The 21,465-nt window shown below is 48.3% G+C and overlaps 1 protein-coding gene across 1 annotated transcript in view; it reads right to left on the bottom strand.

Annotated features, from left to right (window-relative positions):
• The window catches only part of ZBTB46 (zinc finger and BTB domain containing 46), a 102,659-nt gene extending 82,388 nt beyond the window's left edge, over positions 1-20,271 (bottom strand). Inside the window, exon 1 of the mRNA XM_089665416.1 lies at positions 20,172-20,271. The gene's annotated coding sequence lies outside the window, so the exon portion shown is untranslated. The remainder of the gene's footprint in view (positions 1-20,171) is intronic.
• Between the last annotated feature and the right edge of the window lie 1,194 nt (positions 20,272-21,465).

Raw genomic sequence — 21,465 nt, 5'->3', positions numbered from 1 at the left:
TCCATTCACTTTAAAGGCAGGTCACCGATGGCCGCAGCCATTTGCAGCTCTCTGCACCATCAGCGATTACCTGCAGTGATTGCTCCCGACACACTTCATGTGTCTATTTGATTGTTATAGTTACAGTAATTAAAACCCCATATAACGAGTATAGTGTCTGCTCAGCACGACTTCAGAACAGGTGTGTCACCTACACTCTAGATATAAGAAAGGGTGATTGTAAGTACAGAGTATATGTAGGGCTAAATACAATACAAAATCTATATTTGGTCTGTATCTAGCCCCACACATACCCTGCAATTACAGTGAAACCTTCCTTCACCTAGAGCAGTCGTCTCCAAACTGCATCACGTAGGCTGGATGTGGCCCTTTGCCTGCCTTCATCTAGCCCTTTGGTGCACTACTCTTCCAACTGGCACCAATGGTGGGACACCATTCCTCTCGTCGATTGCATCAATTGGGCACTGTTCTTCCCACTGATACCAAAAAAGGACACATACTCCCATTGAAACAAATGATTTCTTTCACTGACCACAGCCTGGCCCACCCAAAGCCTGAAGGACAGTAAACTGGCCCTTTGTGTAGAAAGTTTGGAGGCCCCTGATCTACAGCAGTCTTTCTCAACTAGGGGTTCCTCTAAAGGTTGCATGGGGTTCCTTGAGCAATTTCTGCCTCTCAGATAAGTTCCCGCTGACAGCAATGACCTTTTTTGATACTTGTAAGGAGGGGATTCTTCCAAATGACTAGAAAAGTAAGGAACATTCTTCCTAGGGAGCATCGCACTGCTGTAGCGTGAGCTGAAGATATACTAGTTATTGGCAGAGGTTCCTTGAAAAGGTTGTATCGAAGTTTCCTCTGTGCTGAAGAGAGTGAGAAAGCTTGATCTAGAGCAGCCATCCTCAACCAGGGTTCCATGGAAACTTATAGTTCCTTCAGATGTTGCTGGGGGTTCCTTGATCTTCGGCCAACCGAACTCCCATTCAATGGTGCCTGCACAGTTCCAAAGCCAGTGCCGCTTGGCAAAGCCAGCATTATTATTATACAGTATTTATATAGCGCTAAAAGGTTTGCTCAGCGCTGTACATTATAGTGGGGGACAGTACATGAGACAATACAGTAACAAAACAATACACGAGGGTTCGAGGGCCCTGCTCTTTCGAGCTTACAATCTAGGAGGGAGGGGATAGTGGTACAGGAGGAAGTGGCTGTGGGGGATGGAGTGGTAGGAGGAGATCGGCTGTTAGGTGAGGGCAGGGTAGGCTTCCCTGAAGAGATGGGTTTTCAGGGTGCGCCTAAAGGTGAGGAGGGTAGGTGACAGTCTGATGGATTGGGGTAGTGAGATCCAGAGGATGGGGGAAGTCCTGGAGAAGTCCTCCAGTCAGGCGTGGGAGGTGGAGACCAGGGAGCTAGAAAGTAGTAGGTCTTGTGAGGAGCGAAGATTACAGGTTGGGTGGTATTTGGGTATCAGGTCGGTGAGGTAGTTTGGGGCAGCGTTGTGAATGGCTTTGTATGTCTGTGTTAGTAGTTTGAATTTAATGCGTCGGGCAATCGGGAGCCAGTGGAGGGAATGACAGAGGGGGGTGGCAGATGCGGAGCAGTTGGTGAGGTGGATGTGTCTGGTCGCTAAGTTCAGGATAGACTGAAGCGGGGATAGTCTGTGATGAGGTAGGCCGGTGAGGAGGGAGTTGCAGTAGTCCAGACGGGAGATAATAAGGGAGTGTATGAGTAGTTTAGTAGTGTCTGGGGTTAGGAACAAACGTATTTTGGAGATGTTGCGGAGGTGGAGCCTGCATGAGTTTGCCAACGATTGGACATGGGGTTGGAAGGACAGGTTTGAGTCTAGAGTGACACCTAGGACGTTGGCTTGTGGGGTGGGACTGATGGTGGCGTTGTTGGTCATGATGGAGAGGGTGGGGGGGAGGGGGGCACAGGCTGGGGGGAAAATCAGGAGCAGCATGACAACAACCATCTTTTTAGATGTCTGTGGCATTCTGACCACAACTGAAAGGGTTGCAGTCTTCCTATTGATCCCCAATGCATGGGTCATATTTCCTATTGACACCCACATTTATTTATTTATTTTTTAGTAAGGGGTTGCAGAGACCTTAAAATATTCTAAGGTTCCTTCTGCTGTAAAGATGTTGAGGAAAGTTGTATGTGACGCATCTGTTCTGAAGAAAAGGAGTAGCCACAAAATGCCTTTATGGTGTTTTACTGTACTACCTAGAACAATTAAATGGTTTATAATGGACGCAAGAGCTCTCTGAGTGGTACACCAAACACACCAACGCCAGGCACGTCTGCATCAAGAGCATTTTGGGATCAGTTCTATTGCATTCTATTCTAGCACTGCCTATCAACATACCTGACATGGCCTGCTACGGGGGACTAAGGTCTGGTTCTCCTTATGCCTTGAGGGTGACCATCCACTGAAAGAAAGATCTGCATGGATCTGTGAGGGATATTCTGTACATGCTTGGTGACTGGTTGCATTGGTGACTGGTTGCATACCATTTCCATGGTTTACTGCAACCTACCCAGATGTAAGTAATCCTATTTTTCCCTATTCGTGAAAGTAATCTGAGAAAGTTGGGGAATATACTGAAAATATTTTGCATTTGAACCTTTGCATTTACTTTAAGATCCACCTCCCAAAATTCCAACATAATTAGACCAGACACAGAGATGGAGGTGCTCTCAAGATAGGTGAAAGCGGTGGTGTGACTTCCTCTTTAAACAGAAGAGGGTCCTTATTTGAAGAAGGATGTACAAGTCAAAGACCGCGCCCACCACCATAAGACCGCAGGCATTAGATCCTACAAGCACAACTACCACGAGCTTCCTGTACGGTGGTCACATATGCAGCACGTCAAAGGTGGGTGCATACTGTATGTACAGCTTGCTCTTAAGACCCACAACCAAAAGAGTAAAAACAGATAAACATCGACCTACATATTTTTGCAACGGATCCTTGGAAACCAAATATACTACAGTAATGTTTATCTTTAAGGGGACGCCACCCCTTTCAGTAGCTAATACACAGTCCAAGAGGTCAAACCTTCAGAATCTGTGTCTGTTACCACCCATTCACATCAGGCTGATGGACAGCACAGCTTGCCTTGACCTTGCCACCACTTTGCCTATTCAGGAGCTCCTTCAAAGCCCACCCTCCACCTCACCACTCACCTTCACAGTGCCTTGCCTTGACCTTGCCACCACTTTGCCTATTCAGGAGCTCCTTCAAAGCCCACCCTCCACCTCACCACTCACCTTCACAGTGCCTTGACCTTGCCACCACTTTGCCTATTCAGGAGCTCCTTCAAAGCCCACCCTCCACCTCACCACTCACCTTCACAGTGCCTTGACCTTGCCACCACTTTGCCTAATCAGGAGCTCCTTCAAAGCCCACCCTCCACCTCACCACTCACCTTCACAGTGCCTTGACCTTGCCACCACTTTGCCTAATCAGGAGCTCCTTCAAAGCCCACCCTCCACCTCACCACTCACCTTCACAGTGCCTTGCCTTGACCTTGCCACCACTTTGCCTAATCAGGAGCTCCTTCAAAGCCCACCCTCCACCTCACCACTCACCTTCACAGTGCCTTGACCTTGCCACCACTTTGCCTATTCAGGAGCTCCTTCAAAGCCCACCCTCCACCTCACCACTCACCTTCACAGTGCCTTGACCTTGCCACCACTTTGCCTAATCAGGAGCTCCTTCAAAGCCCACCCTACACCTCACCACTCACCTTCACAGTGCTCCCCTACTGCATTCATTTTTTTTTTAAAGGGAGACAATACAGTTCAATACAAGAGGAATAGGAGGGCCCTGATCCTGGGAGCTTACAATCTAGGAGGGAGGGGATTTTCTTTCTAGTCTCTGTGATTTTTGGTTGGGCACAATATATAACTCCTAATTGCGGTGGCAAGCGCCTCTTTAAAGTGCATACTGTATACAAAATACATCCTCTGTTTGAATCCCAACCCGGGACACGACCTACATGGAGTTTTCATATTCTCTCTGTGCCTGTGTGGGTTTCCTCTGGACACTCTGGTTTCCTCTCACACGCCAAAGACATGCTGCTTGATTAACTGCCTCCTGTCTGAATTGGCCCTAGTAGGTGTATGTATGCAGGTGAGATAGGGACCTTAGACTGTAAGCTCCTTGATCTCAGGGATTGATATAAACATACAATAAGTAAAGTGCTGTGTAAATTGTCTGAATCTGATAAATGCCTGCAATACATAAATAATTAAATATATATATGTGCTCTTAACCTGCACTACCTTGTACTAGGCATCGACTTTTCAGACAAGCCCCAGCCGAGCTCAGTACTGTTAAAAGAAATAGTACAATGTCCAGAAATCGTTGAGCATTTTAGGGGCTTGCCTAAACCACCCACAGTACGAACGGTCCCTCAGACTTCTAGGAAGGGGAGGCGAGACCACACAGAGATAACGACGGACATGCCAGCGTTTGACTGAAAGAAGAATGGAAGTATTAAAAATTCAATTTTTTTTTTTTAAAAAGGTAATTTTTTTTTCTTTTTTATAATTACGATGGTGTCACTTTATGACTTTATGCTGTCACTTGTGAAGTAGTGCCTGGCTGGGTAGGTCTTCAGGAGCGTACTGTACAATAGAGGCGTCAATCAGACCTGGTAATGAGAAGAAGGGCAGGTTACAGGAGCACCGTGCGCCCCAGATATCTGCCCCACATGGAGATACTGGCCCAGTTTCCTCTGTTTCTGCGAGCAGATGCCACAATTCCCTTCATATACTCCAGATATATATATATATATATATACCAGGCCAGGCAACAGCCCTTCCGCTCACAGAGGACGGCCAGGTCCCGGCTCTGTGCATTAGATTCTACAGCACAGCTCTCTCTCTTAAAAGGAAACCACAGCGGGTTTTTAGAAATGACTGCTCTTCAGTAACTGCTATACCCCCTTATGCCCTTCAATTACCCGATGATCTCAGAAACATTGGAACAGTAGAACACAGTCAATGTGCTCATTTATTAAAGTGTTACTAAACCCACAACAGTACAATCAGTCTGTAGATGCAGTAAAGCATGCTTGTTATAATCACTGTGGAACCTAAAGGGTTAATCCTCTGCATTTTGTAAAAAGGATGTTTAATCCTGAATTCTCTGATGTTCCCCTTCTTCCAGTGCCCCCCTCTTATCTCCTGATAAGCAATATCGTGTGGGGACACTCTGCACATGCTCAGCTTGGTGTGTATTGCTAGAGAGATTTGTATTTTTTCTTAGGAGGGTGCATGTGGTCAGCACAGGGCCAATCAGTGCTGTCCAGACAGGTCAGGGGTTCTGCAGACTCCTACAGCAGAATGAAAACTCCTACAAGCTTTAACCAGTGCTCAGCTGGACACTGATAGAAGTCACAAGACTGCTCTAACAGATTATGAGAAAAGGTATTTAGCAGTTTATATTTACTAAATAAATTACATTTCCATGATGTGGGAGACCAGATATAGTGAATACAGGGTCCGGGGAGAGAGGATATAGTGAATGCAGGGTCCGGAGAGACCGGATATGGTGAATGCAGGGCCCGGAGAGACCGGATATAGTGAATGCAGGGCCCGGAGAGACCGGATATAGTGAATGCAGGGCCCGGAGAGACCGGATATAGTGAATGCAGGGTCCGGAGAGACCGGATATAGTGAATGCAGGGTCCGGGGAGACCAGATATAGTGAATGCAGGGTCTGGGGGGAGACCGGATATAGTGAATGCAGGGTCCGGGGAGACCGGATATAGTGAATGCAGGGTCCGGGGAGACCGGATATAGTGAATGCAGGGTCCGGAAAGACCGGATATAGTGAATGCAGGGTCCGGGGAGACCGGATATAGTGAATGCAGGGTCCGGGGAGACCGGATATAGTGAATGCAGGGTCCGGGGAGACCGGATATAGTGAATTCAGGGTCCGGGGAGACCGGATATAGTGAATTCAGGGTCCGGGGAGACCGGATATAGTGAATTCAGGGTCCGGGGAGACCGGATATAGTGAATTCAGGGTCCGGGGAAACCGGATATAGTGAATTCAGGGTCCGGGGAGACCGGATATAGTGAATTCAGGGTCCGGGGAGACCGGATATAGTGAATTCAGGGTCCGGGGAGACCGGATATAGTGAATTCAGGGTCCGGGGAGACCGGATATAGTGAATTCAGGGTCCGGGGAGACCGGATATAGTGAATTCAGGGTCCGGGGAGACCGGATATAGTGAATTCAGGGTCCGGGGAGAACGGATATAGTGAATTCAGGGTCCGGGGAGACCGGATATAGTGAATTCAGGGTCCGGGGAGACCGGATATAGTGAATGCAGGGTCCGGGGAGACCGGATATAGTGAATGCAGGGTCCGGGGAGACCGGATATAGTGAATGCAGGGTCCGGGGAGACCGGATATAGTGAATGCAGGGTCCGGGGAGACCGGATATAGTGAATGCAGGGTCCGGGGAGACCGGATATAGTGAATGCAGGGTCCGGGGAGACCGGATATAGTGAATGCAGGGTCCGGGGAGACCGGATATAGTGAATGCAGGGTCCGGGGAGACCGGATATAGTGAATGCAGGGTCCGGGGAGACCGGATATAGTGAATGCAGGGTCCGGGGAGACCGGATATAGTGAATGCAGGGTCCGGGGAGACCGGATATAGTGAATGCAGGGTCCGGAGAGACCGGATATGGTGAATGCAGGGTCCGGAGAGACCGGATATAGTGAATGCAGGGCCCGGAGAGACCGGATATAGTGAATGCAGGGTCCGGGGAGACCAGATATAGTGAATGCAGGGTCTGGGGAGAGACCGGATATAGTGAATGCAGGGTCCGGGGAGAGTGGATATAGTGAATGCAGGGTCCGGGGAGAGTGGATATAGTGAATGCAGGGTCCGGGGAGAGTGGATATAGTGAATGCAGGGTCCGGGGAGAGTGGATATAGTGAATGCAGGGTCCGGGGAGAGTGGATATAGTGAATGCAGGGTCCGGGGAGACCAGATATAGTGAATGCAGGGTCCGGGGAGACCAGATATAGTGAATGCAGGGTCCGGGGAGACCAGATATAGTGAATGCAGGGTCCGGGGAGAGTGGATATAGTGAATGCAGGGTCCGGGGAGACCAGATATAGTGAATGCAGGGTCCGGGGAGACCAGATATAGTGAATGCAGGGTCCACGGTTTAGTAACACCTAAATCATAATGCATGTGTGTGTGTGACTATAGACGCACACAGCCTAACTATTATAATTGCATTGACAGTATTTAAACCAGGCATGACCAAGACATAACTGAATGGTCTCAGAATATATATAAGACCTTAACACTTATTAATAGCCCCCAACCTATTCAAAAGGTTTGGATGTAAGAAAGGCTAAGGACCTCTGCCAGGCTGTGACTGCTCTGCGTCCCCCTTTAGGAAAATGAACCCTCTATGTCGGTCATGAGGACTAATATAACTGGGATAAAAACAGATGCTGAGTTTTATGTCATCTCCAGAACAGAAAGTGAAGGCAAATCTCTATATCAGGTCACAGACAGCTAAAGAAAGCTGACAGGGGCTCTTTAAAAATAAAAACTAAAAAAAAAAAAAAAAGTGAACAACAAAATTGTTTGGCTACAGATGACCTCTATGACGGATTTCAGGTAACGACACGGGCTGAACAGAAACCAATTTCACGGCCTTAGGACCCGTTCACACTAGAACGTGATGCGGGAGACCGCCGTTCTGTGCCGTTCTCCGAGACCGTCTTCTAATCGCGCTGCCCTTGCGACCTGCAGTGGGTGTTGGTGCAGAGTTAATGCCACTGCAAACACAGAGTAAAAGAGTACCATGCGATCCGGTTGTAGTGCGTTTCCAAAAGTGGTGCATGTACTACTTTTGGTGCGGTGCCATTTCAGGCCATTCAAAATGCATGGGATGGAATGGCACTACACAGAATAGCACAGGAACCACACAGCGTTCCTGTGCAATTTACATGCAACTCCTGGAATGAACAGGCCCTCAAGGGCCCATTCACGCCAGAAGATGCGTGTGTGCTGCATGTTTCTGCATGCGCAGTAACATGCATTTTTTACACGCATTTGTGCTGCATTCTTCCTAAGCTTGCATTTCCTTTCAGGTCACTTCTGTCTTCTTTGGGCTTTTATGTGCACTGCGTTGCATGCATTTGCAGTGCAGAAAAATGCAGCACCCTGTACTTTTTTTCACTGCACTGTCACAGTGTGAACTATGCCCATAGGATAACATGGACTTTGGACTGTCTATGCCCTTGGAGTGCAGTCAAAATTGCATCCTACTGCATCTGGTGTGAATGGGTCCTAAAAGTGGCACGAAAGTAAACAAAAAGTACATATGTTTTATATGTCAAACTGGAATTGAACTTGTCTGCCGCCATGACATACCATGGCACCCGTCTGCAGCCCGCCTCCCTCCCCCCGCTCAGGTAATGCAGTGATTCAGTTTGCCCTCTGTTGTAGCCGGCTGTAGCCTAGATACCTCTGTCAGCGCTCAGCCCTGGGGGAGAATGGTGCAGATGAGCCTCAGCCAATTCCCCATGTGGAGGTTACAGGGAGGAGGAGGGGAGAGAACCGGGAGAGACACAAAAGAAGAAATAAGGGAAAGGTGAAAGTCAGGGGAGGGGGGGTAGCATGGGAAGGGGCAGAAGAGGAAGGGTGGAATGGGAGGAGGAGGAGGAGGAGGAGGAGGAGGAGGAGGAGGAGGAGGAGGCTTCATGTTGGCACACAACACCTCTCTGCTAGGCTTAGCACTCACCACCCTGCCCCACACAGGCACACCTTAATAGCAACCCCAAAACACAACAGATTTACACAGCTGTACTCTGTGCTGTATACCTTCCCACCGAGCTGTCACCTCCAACCGTCACACCGAACTGTCACCTCCAACCTTCCCACCGAACTGTCACCTCCAACCGTCACAACGAGCTGTCACCTCCAACCGTCACACCGAACTGTCACCTCCAACCGTCACACCGAACTGTCACCTCCAACCGTCACACCGAGCTGTCACCTCCAACCGTCACACCGAACTGTCACCTCCAACCGTCACACCGAACTGTCACCTCCAACCGTCACACCGAACTGTCACCTCCAACCGTCACACCGAACTGTCACTTCCAACCGTCACACCGAGCTGTCACCTCCATCCGTCACACCGAGCTGTCACCTCCAACCTTTACATCGAGCTGTCACCTCCAACCTTTACATCGAGCTGTCACCTCCAACTGTCACACCGAACTGTCACTTCCAACCGTCACACCGAGCTGTCACCTCCAACCGTCACACCGAGCTGTCACCTCCAACCTTCCCACCGAGCTGTCACCTCCAACCTTCCCACCGAGCTGTCACCTCCAACCGTCACACCGAGCTGTCACCTCCAACCGTCACACCGAACTGTCTCCTCCAACCGTCACACCGAACTGTCACCTCCAACCGTCACACCGAACTGTCACCTCCAACCGTCACACCGAACTGTCACCTCCAACCGTCACACCGAACTGTCACCTCCAACCATCACACCGAGCTGTCACCTCCAACCATCACACCGAGCTGTCACCTCCAACCCCAAAGATGTGCTCCCCCAGCTACAGTACTGTACTGTATACCATCACACCGAGCTGTCACCTCCAGCTGTCACACCGAGCTGTCACCTCCAACCATAAAGATGTGCTCCCCCAGCTACAATACTGTACTGTATACCATCACACCGAGCTGTCACCTCCAACCGTCACACCAAACTGTCACCTCCAACCGTCACACCAAACTGTCACCTCCAACCGTCACACCAAACTGTCACCTCCAACCGTCACACCGAACTGTCACCTCCAACCGTCACACCGAACTGTCACCTCCAACCGTCACACCGAACTGTCACCTCCAACCGTCACACCGAACTGTCACCTCCAACCGTCACACCGAACTGTCACCTCCAACTGTAAAGATGTGCTCCCCCAGCTACAATACTGTACTGTATACCGTCACACCGAGCTGTCACCTCCAACCTGAAAGATGTGCTCCCCCAGCTACAAAACGGTACTGTTCCCCCAGCTTCTGTTGAACTACATATCCCATCAAGCCTCACCCAATAAAAAAAACGTTTTCTACTTTGCTAAAATCCATAACAGTCATTTTGCTACTTAGACTTCCCATGATACATTATTTAAGCTGCTTACAAAGTAACAAAATATCAAAGAAAATGAAATGAAAACTCTTTACTGTGACATATTCCAAAAGGGCAATGGACATGTGACCGAGCACACGTGTTTCCACGCATCGCGTGTACGGGAGCCTATTCATTTCAATGGGCTGCCCTACGTGCAAGAAATATGGAAAAGATGTCCCGGTCCTTTTTCCAAAAACACGCCGCTCCATGCAGTTTGTTAGCAGAGGCGTGGGGTGCCAATACCAATTACCGGCATTGTCGTACATCCGCTAAAGGGCAGCGCATTTCTGTTTTTTGTTTGGGACAGCGCTATTTTGTTCACGTTCCCAAAAACGCAAAGGTGTGAATCTGTGTAGAATTCATCCCCTGACCACAGGAAACTTGAAGCAGTATTACACCAAAAAAGGGATATATTGCAGCTTACCAATCATAAGCTGTAGTGACTGCATTAGTTTTCTTTTCTTTGGCTTTTTTTCCCCTTGGTTTCCAATTGGTGAGCTGGCTAGAAACACACCTCCTGAGACAACACTCTGGAGGAATAAGCACAGGGGCCACAGCAGACAGCAGCACTGTCAGTATGGGGGGGGGGAGGGAGAGGAGTGTTAAATATATTAGCAGATTTAAATACATTAACAAACTGAAGCCAGCCTCCAGCTAATATTTTATAATCAGTTATAGCCAGGGGCAAACTGACCATTTGGACACTCGGGCACTGCCCGAGGGCCCGGGGTCAGTAGGGGGCCCCATGAGATGCCCTGGTACCTTTTTCATAGGCTTTTTTGAGTTTGGGCAAGGACACAGGGGCCCCATGATCCCCTATTGCCGAGGGCCCCATGAGTTATCAGTCCACCCCTGGTTATAGCATACAGTTTGTTTCCTTTTGGAATAAAGGTTTTGCATGAATAAATAAAGGCTGATCATTTGAATCACCCCAAGTGGTTTGTCTCATCCATGTAAACTGATACATTCTGCTGGACAGCACAATGTTTTGAAAAACAACAGACTTGCTGGCTGGTTCACCAGATGAAAATAGAAGAAAGAAAGCCTAAAAAATAAAACGAATGTGGCCATCACATCTAAGAACTGGTAAGTTGCAATATAGTAAATGTTTGCTTTTGGGTTTCATGCTGCTTTGAGTCAACATGAAAATTACATAAAAGGATGCCTTTCTGTTGACAAACTTGAAGAGGTAAAGAGTTGGATGGAAGATACATACAGGGATGGAGAACTGAAGCATGCCCTACATGCAATGTGCCAGGTGAAGTCATGCACCATGTTTCCGCTGTCTGTCTGCTCTACATGGATGAAAGTCTGTCAGGGAATTGCACTTTGTATGACGTTATTGCTCTGTTCACTGTGTAGCTCCTTTAATATTTGTTTATCTTCTTCATTTCGGATAGCGAAAGCTTGAGTTCGTTTCTCTGTGTTTTGTGTCCCGTTGGGGAGATTTTCCACTACTTTCTGTCCTCTGAGTAGAATTTCTTATTTCCCTTCTCCAAATTAGCATGGTCTACAATTCTTACGACCCTCTCAGGAACCTAACAACTCTGAACCTGAATTCTCAGCCACATCCCTCTCAGGAACCCCACCAACAACTCTGAACCTGAATTCTCAGTCACATCCCTCTCAGGAACCCCACCAACAACTCTGAACCTGAATTCTCAGTCACATCCCTCTCAGGAACCCCAACAACAACTCTGAACCTGAATTCTCAGCCACATCCCTCTCAGGAACCCCACCAACAACTCTGAACCTGAATTCTCAGCCACATCCCTCTCAGGAACCCCAACAACAACTCTGAACCTGAATTCTCAGCCACATCCTTTTCAGGAACCCCACCGACAACTCTGAACCTGAATTCTCAGTCACATTCCTCTCAGGAACCCCACCGACAACTCTGAACCTGAATTCTCAGTCACATCCTTCTCAGGAACCCCAACAACAACTCTGAACCTGAATTCTCAGCCACATCCCTCTCAGGAACCCCAACAACAACTCTGAACCTGAATTCTCAGCCACATCCCTCTCAGGAACCCCAACAACTCTGAACCTGAATTCTCAGCCACATCCCTCTCAGGAACCCCACCAACAACTCTGAACCTGAATTCTCAGCCACATCCCTCTCAGGAACCCCAACAACAACTCTGAACCTGAATTCTCAGTCACATCCTTTTCAGGAACCCCACCGACAACTCTGAACCTGAATTCTCAGTCACATTCCTCTCAGGAACCCCACCGACAACTCTGAACCTGAATTCTCAGTCACATCCTTCTCAGGAACCCCAACAACAACTCTGAACCTGAATTCTCAGCCACATCCCTCTCAGGAACCCCAACAACAACTCCGAACCTGAATTCTCAGTCACATCCCTCTCAGGAACCCCAACAACAACTCTGAACCTGAATTCTCAGCCACATCCCTCTCAGGAACCCCACCAACAACTCTGAACCTGAATTCTCAGCCACATCCCTCTCAGGAACCCCAACAACAACTCTGAACCTGAATTCTCAGTCACATCCTTTTCAGGAACCCCACCGACAACTCTGAACCTGAATTCTCAGTCACATCCTTCTCAGGAACCCCAACAACAACTCTGAACCTGAATTCTCAGTCACATCCCTCTCAGGAACCCCAACAACAACTCTGAACCTGAATTCTCAGCCACATCCCTCTCAGGAATCCCACCAACAACTCTGAACCTGAATTCTCAGCCACATTCCTCTCAGGAACCCCACCAACAACTCTGAACCTGAATTCTCAGTCACATCCTTCTCAGGAACCCCACCAACAACTCTGAACCTGAATTCTCAGTCACATCCTTTTCAGGAACCCCACCAACAACTCTGAACCTGAATTCTCAGTCACATCCTTTTCAGGAACCCCACCAATAACTCTGAATCTGAATTCTCAGTCACATCCCTCTCAGGAACCCCACCAAACACTTCAAACCTGAATTCTCAGTCACATTCCTCTCAGGAACCCCACCGACAACTCTGAACCTGAATTCTCAGTCACATCCTTCTCAGGAACCCCACCAACAACTCTGAACCTGAATTCTCAGTCACATCCTTCTCAGGAACCCCACCAACAACTCTGAACCTGAATTCTCAGTCACATCCTTCTCAGGAACCCCACCAACAACTCTGAACCTGAATTCTCAGTCACATCCTTTTCAGGAACCCCACCAACAACTCTGAACCTGAATTCTCAGTCACAGCCTTTTCAGGAACCCCACCAACAACTCTGAACCTGAATTCTCAGTCACAGCCTTTTCAGGAACCCCACCAATAACTCTGAATCTGAATTCTCAGTCACATTCCTCTCAGGAACCCCACCGACAACTCTGAACCTGAATTCTCAGTCACATCCTACTCAGGAACCTCACTAATAACTCTGGACCTGAATTTTCAGCTACATTTATCTTAGGAACCCCACCAACAATTCCAAATAAACCTGAATTCTTGGTCATGCCCTTCAAAGAAGCACCGGTGACAACTCCTAACTTGAATTCCCAGCCACTCTTCTATCAGAAACCCCACCGACAACTCCAAACCTGAATTCTCATTCACTTCCTCTCAGGAACCCCATGGAAATCTCCACACCTGGCTTTCCCAGCCACACCCACCTTCTATGGTCCTCATAGGGGACTGTCATTTTTGCTTCTGGACTATCATGAGAAAAAGGAGGGAGACTTTGAAAAGGTTGTAGTGGTTGAGAAAGCCAAGAGCTCCAGGGTCTCTGAAAAGTGACCATAACAGCATACAGTTTATTACTATCCACCCAGGGGCGGACTGAAAACTCATGGCGCCCCCAGGCAATAGGGGATCATGGGGCCCCCGTGTCCTCGCCCACAACCAAAAAAGCCTATGAAAAAAACAATGAAAGGGCAGTGCCCGAGTGCTCGAATGGTCAGTCCGCCCCTGCGCAAGACTGTCTATAATTTTAAAGGGTGCCTTGACTGAAAAAAGGAAGAGAAACACTTCTCTAGTCCCAGATACGTAAACATAGATTTGAATGAAGCCTAAGGCTAATTTCACATGAAAGGTGGGAGGTTTGGGGCAAAAAAAACAAGCGGTTGACCTGCGTTTTGTACTGACCCGACCCTGATTGCCCACATGGCGGCCAAAGGAGTGAGTTCACATTGCAGCACCTGCTGGGCATCACAGTGGCTAAATGGTTGGCACTTCTACCTGGCAGTAATAGGGTCATTGGTTCGAATCCCAACCACGGCACCAGCTGCCTGGAGTTTGCATGTTCTCCCTGTGCCTGCGTGGGTTTCCTCCGGTTTCCTCCCACACTCCAAAGACATGCTGGTAGGTTAATTAGATCCTATCTAAATTGGCCCTAGTATATGAATGTAGGTTAGGGATCTTAAGATTGTTCGCCCCTTGAGGGTTAGGGACCTTAGATTGTACTCCCCTTGAGGGTTAGGGACCTTACATTGTACGCCCCTTGAGGGTTAGGGACCTTACATTGTACGCCCCTTGAGGGTTAGGGACCTTACATTGTACGCCCCTTGAGGGTTAGGGACCTTAGATTGTACGCTCCTTGAGGGTTAGGGACCTTAGATTGTACGCTCCTTGAGGGTTAGGGACCTTAGATTGTACAACCCTTGAGGGTTAGGGACCTTAGATTGTACGCTCCTTGAGGGTTAGGGACCTTAGAATGTACGCCCCTTGAGGGTTAGGGACCTTAGATTGTACGCCCCTTGAGGGTTAGGGACCTTAGATTGTACGCCCCTTGAGGGTTAGGGACCTTAGAATGTACCCCCCTTGAGGGTTGGGGACATTAGACTGTACGCCCCTTGAGGGTTGGGGACCTTAGACTGTACGCCCCTTGAGGGTTGGGGACCTTAGACTGTACGCCCCTTGAGGGTTGGGGATCTTAGACTGTACGCCCCTTGAGGGTTGGGGATCTTAGATTGTACGCCCCTTGAGGGTTGGGGATCTTAGATTGTACGCCCCTTGAGGGTTGGGGATCTTAGATTGTACGCCCCTTGAGGGTTAGGGACCTTAGATTGTCCGCCCTTTGAGGGTTAGGGACCTTAGATTGTACGCCCCTTGAGGGTTAGGGACCTTAGATTGTGCACCCCTTGAGGGTTAGGGACCTTAGATTGTACACCCCTTGAGGGTTAGGGACTGATGTGAATGTATAATATATATGTAAAGCGCTGCGTAAATTGACGGCGATATATAAGTACCTGAAATAAATAAATAAATACTTTGATAGATTTCTTCCAACTTCCTATAGCGTCTCTGTAAAAGGAATTGAAGTCAAATTTCTCCAATGGCACAACGTCGGCTAGGGGGGGATTTTAACCCTTCCTACTCTATCCAAAATTAAAAAAACCCACAACTTTCAGCTGTAAATACACTTTCAATTTTGCACTGGAGGATTCGATTTCCAGCGAACTCAGGCAGAATGATTCCCCCCCCCCACATCTGAATCCTCAGCTTTGCCTACTTATCTTGATCATGACAAGGGTAAAAGTGGATCTTTTTTTAAATACTGGTGGGTGTACCAGAGGTGGAAATTCCAGCCCAGAGATCTCAGTATGCGAATTCCCCTAAAATCTAGGAAGCTGCTGGATGATTTCACCCATGTCTATCCACCCAAACTGAAATACAAGTTTTGGACGGCGTAACACACCCCACCTGAACTGTCAATTCTTTTTTATGACAACTGGACAGTCACAAATCACCTAGTACCCTCCTACTCCGCACACAGGAGCAATAAACGCGGCTTATAAACCCACGCCCAGCGGCGTCATGCAAAACCCCCCACCCACGCTGAGTAGACGCAGCTTAAAATCTGTAATCAGTTTACACAAACATACATTTATGAGTGTAACGTCACCTTTGATGTAGATGTGGAAGGAAGCTAATAAAAGGATCCGTTATGTTAAGACACCAGGGAAGGTAATGGGGAAAATCTGGAGCTGACCCAAAGAGCTTACAATTAGCATCCTTCTGGCCGTTAAATATCATCCAGCATAGAGAGGCTTTCTTAGCTGTAAGTATTTGGATCAAAGATAAAAATATCACACCTTGTGGTCTTCCATGTTACCTTTTATGCTACTTTTTCTCTGACGCACCGTACAACTCCAACTTACCAACAGTGCGTGATAATATACACAGAGACAGAACAAAGTCTCTTCCTAGAGTTCACTGTACATTCACTCCCTATATGGTGAGCACTTCCGCCTGGCAGTACTCGGGTCGTTGGTTCGAATCCCAACCCCGGCACCACCTGCCTGGAGTTTGCATGTTCTCCCTGTGCCTGCGTGGGTTTCCTCCGGGTACTCCGGTTTCCTCCCACACTCCAAAGACATGCTGGGAGGTTAATTGGCTTCTGTCTAAATTGGCCCCAATATGTATATGTATGAATGTGAGTTAGGGGCCTTAGATTGTACGCCCCTTGAGGGTTAGGGCCCTTAGATTGTACGCCCCTTGAGGGTCAGGGCCCTTAGATTGTACGCCCCTTGAGGGTCAGGGCCCTTAGATTGTACGCCCCTTGAGGGTCAGGGCCCTTAGATTGTACGCCCCTTGAGGGTCAGGGCCCTTAGATTGTACGCCCCTTGAGGGTCAGGGCCCTTAGATTGTACGCCCCTTGAGGGTCAGGGCCCTTAGATTGTACGCCCCTTGAGGGTCAGGGCCCTTAGATTGTACGACCCTTGAGGGTCAGGGCCCTTAGATTGTACGCCCCTTGAGGGTCAGGGCCCTTAGATTGTACGCCCCTTGAGGGTCAGGGACCTTAGGTTGTACGCCCCTTGAGGGTCAGGGACCTTAGATTGTACGCCCCTTGAGGGTCAGGGCCCTTAGATTGTACGCCCCTTGAGGGTCAGGGACCTTAGATTGTACGCCCCTTGAGGGTTAGGGACCTTAGATTGTACGCCCCTTGAGGGTTAGGGACTGATGTGAATGTACAATATATATGTAAAGTGCTGCGTAAATTGACGGTGATATATAATTACCTGTAATACAGTTTGTATACATGTCTCCTATACTGCACTGATATCATGAAATAGGTCCCCCTCATCACAGATAACAGTCCCCACAGAGACAAGGGCCTCCTTCCGTATTACCTGCCAGATCTACACACTTCTCTATCTTGAGGTTTATGTGCAAATCCCTGCAGACACATACTGATCAGCCGACACACTGTGCCCACATATGTGAGCGATTGCCTGTACGTATATGGAGATATACTGACCTCTTCCCTTCATATGACACTCACACCCTACACAGGAAATAGAGACACTGCCCCCCCCCAACACCACCACTCTTTAGAGAATGAGGATTTTAGATTTGCTATACAGAACTGGCAGTGAATAAAAATTCATCGAACACAGTAAGATCATTTCCCTTCTGTATCTCCAAAAACACATCCCGAACCCCTACTCTGCATGTTCATCCTGAACCCCTACTTTGTATGTTCATCCTGAACCCCTGATTTATATGTTCATCCTGAACCCCTGATTTATATGTTCATCCTGAACCCCTACTCTGCATGTTCATCCTGAACCCCTGATTTATATGTTCATCCTGAACCCCTGATTTATATGTTCATCCTGAACCCCTACTCTGTATGTTCATCCTGAACCCCTACTCTGTATGTTCATCCTGAACCCCTACTTTATATGTTCATCCTGAACCCCTACTTTGTATGTTCATCCTGAACCCCTGCTTTATATGTTCATCCTGAACCCCTGCTTTATATGTTCATCCTGAACCCCTGCTTTATATGTTCATCCTGAACCCCTGCTTTATATGTTCATCCTGAACCCCTGCTTTATATGTTCATCCTGAACCCCTGCTTTATATGTTCATCCTGAACCCATATTCTGTATGTTCATACTGAACCCCTGTTTTGTATGTTCATCCTGAACCCCTACTCTGTATGTTCATCCTGAACCCCTACTCTGTATGTTCATCCTGAACCCCTACTCTGTATGTTCATCCTGAACCCCTACTCTGTATGTTCATCCTGAACCCCTACTCTGTATGTTCATCCTGAACCCCTACTCTGTATGTTCATCCTGAACCCCTACTCTGTATGTTCATCCTGAACCCCTACTCTGTATGTTCATCCTGAACCCCTACTCTGTATGTTCATCCTGAACCCCTACTCTGTATGTTCATCCTGAACCCCTACTCTGTATGTTCATCCTGAACCCCTACTCTGTATGTTCATCCTGAACCCCTACTCTGTATGTTCATCCTGAACCCCTACTCTGTATGTTCATCCTGAACCCCTACTCTGTATGTTCATCCTGAACCCCTACTCTGTATGTTCATCCTGAACCCCTACTCTGTATGTTCATCCTGAACCCCTACTTTATATGTTCATACTGATCCCCTACTTTATATGCACAAAATTAAACCCCTATGTTATATGCACATACTGAACCCCAACATTATAAGTATATACAGAACTCCTACATTACATTTACAATGACCCCCATATACACATGGGAGGTTTGTTTACAAATTTCAAATATATATATATACGTAAATCCCCTATAAAGAGATGCACGCAGCATTACCTGTACAGTATATACATGTTTTGGTCACTCATGAAACATATACTGATCCCTGCTCCCATGCAGTATATATGCAACCTGTACGACAAATAAATATACACACATTGACCCCATATGGCCTGAATGACAGCGCTGAGTGAACTATTGGCGCTTTATAAATACTGTATAATAATAATAATAATAATAATGGCAAGCACACAGTGTGCCACAAAAATTGCCTCTACAGGGAATCCATGTGAAATGTATACACAGAGCATATTCCCCTATGTACACACATAGTACCCCCATACATTGTCCCTATAGGTGAACAGTGTGGGCAGTATACATAGAGAGGTTTTTCCAGTCACACACACTGACCCAAACATTACCTCTACAATAGATCACTGTGGACAGTATACACAAAGATGATCCTCCCTGATCTCACATACACACACAGTGCCCCTATACATTGTATCCATAGGGGGATCAGTGTGGACAGTATACACAGATATACATTGTATCTATAGGGGGATCTGTGTGGACAGTATACACAGATATACATTGTATCTATAGGGGGATCAGTGTGGACATTATACACAGATATACATTGTATCTATAGGGGGATCTGTGTGGACATTATACACAGATATACATTGTATCTATAGGGGGATCAGTGTGGACAGTATACACAGATATACATTGTATCTATAGGGGGATCTGTGTGGACATTATACACAGATATACATTGTATCTATAGGGGGATCAGTGTGGACAGTATACACAGATATACATTGTATCTATAGGGGGATCAGTGTGGCCGGTATACACAGATATACATAGGGGGATCAGTATACACAGATATACATTGTATCTATAGGGGAATCTGTGTGGACAGTATACACAGATATACATTGTATCTATAGGGGGATCAGTGTGGACAGTATACACAGATATACATTGTATCTATAGGGGGATCTGTGTGGACGGTATACACAGATATACAATGTATCCATAGGGGGGTCAGTGTGGACGGTATACACAGATATACATTGTATCCATAGGGGAATCAGTGTGGACGGTATACACAGATATACATAGGGGGGTCAGTATACACAGATATACATTGTATCCATGGGGGGGGGGTCAGTATACACAGATATACATTGTATCTATAGGGGGGTCAGTATACACAGATATACATTGTATCTATAGGGGGGTCAGTATACACAGATATACATTGTATCCATAGGTAGATCAGAGTGGACGGTATACACAGATATACATTGTATCCATGGGGGGGGGGGGTCAGTATACACAGATATACAATGTATCTAATCAGTGTGGCCAGTATACATTGTCTCCATAGGGGAGTACACACAACGATGATCCTCCCCGGTCACAGCCATCATAATCCAGAGCGGAGCCCCGTCCCCCCTCCTCCCGGTTCCTCTACCTGTGTCCAGTCTCCGGCCACTCCGCTGTCTGTCTCCGCTGCGCGTCCCCGACACTGTCAGACGGCGCTGGGGGAGGTGACAAGGCGCAGCACAGCCAGCCGGGGGGCGTGGCGTCTCTAGCCTCAGACAGTGCAAGAGGACACGCCTCCAGATGCTTTCCATTGGTACAGAATGTAGACGCGTCCAAACTCCCCTCCCATTTAAGGCGGGGAAAGGAAGAGAAGGGCGGGCAAGTGGCACGAGAGGCGGAAAGTTCCTAGCGGCAAGCCCACGCACCCGGGAGTCATTCGTTCGGACCGCAGGATAGCCACGCCCGCTACTTTGAGGTCACACCCCTATGTCAGCCACCGAGAGGACGGGGCTGTCTGCGATGGGTGGGATTTCGGAATCAGAACCACGTGGGAGACTAAAGGAACACGTGACTAAGGGAAATGCCATTCAGGGTCAGGGCTGGTTACCCCAGTAGGTTATGATGTGTCTCCCCCTCTCTGAGCCCTGCTGCTCCTCCGTGCTGGAAACTACCCCAGCGCCATCCTCCTACCGTCCATCATCTACCCCAGAGCCATCCTCCTACCCTCCATCATCTACCCCAGAGCCATCCTCCTTCCCTCCATCATCTACCACAGCGCCATCCTCCTACCCTCCATCATCTACCCCAGAGCCGTCCTACCCTCCATCATCTATCCCAGAGCCATCCTCCTACCCTCCATCATTACCCCAGAGCCATCCTCCTACCCTCCATCATCTACCCCAGAGCCATCCTACCCTCCATCATCTATCCCAGAGCCATCCTCCTACCCTCCATCATTACCCCAGAGCCATCCTCCTACCCTCCATCATCTACCCCAGAGCCATCCTCCTACCCTCCATCATCTACCACAGCGCCATCCTCCTACCCTCCATCATCTACCCCAGAGCCATCCTCCTACCCTCCAACATCTATCCCAGCGCCATCCTCCTACCCTCCATCATCTATCCCAGAGCCATCCTCCATCATCTACCCCAGTGCCATCCTCCATCATCTACCCCAGCGCCATCCTCCTACCCTCCATCATCTATCACAGCGCCATCCTGCTACCCTCCATCATCTACCCCAGCGTCATCCTCCTACCCTCCATCATCTACCCCAGCGCCATCCTCCTAGTCTCCATCATCTACCCCAGCGCCATCCTCCTTGCCTCCATCTTTTACCCCAGTGCCATCCTCCTTGCCTCCATCTTCTACCCCAGCGCCATCCTCCTACCCTCCATCTTCTACCCCAGCGCCATCCTCCTACCCTTCATCTACCCCAGC

Source organism: Staurois parvus, unplaced genomic scaffold (assembly GCF_062004578.1).
Source record: "Staurois parvus isolate SC_StPar_1 unplaced genomic scaffold, SC_StPar_1.0 ptg002183l, whole genome shotgun sequence".
NCBI classification, from domain to species: domain Eukaryota; kingdom Metazoa; phylum Chordata; class Amphibia; order Anura; family Ranidae; genus Staurois; species Staurois parvus.
The sequence above is the reverse complement of the archived record's forward strand: the minus strand, read 5'-3'. Positions and strand labels throughout refer to the sequence as shown.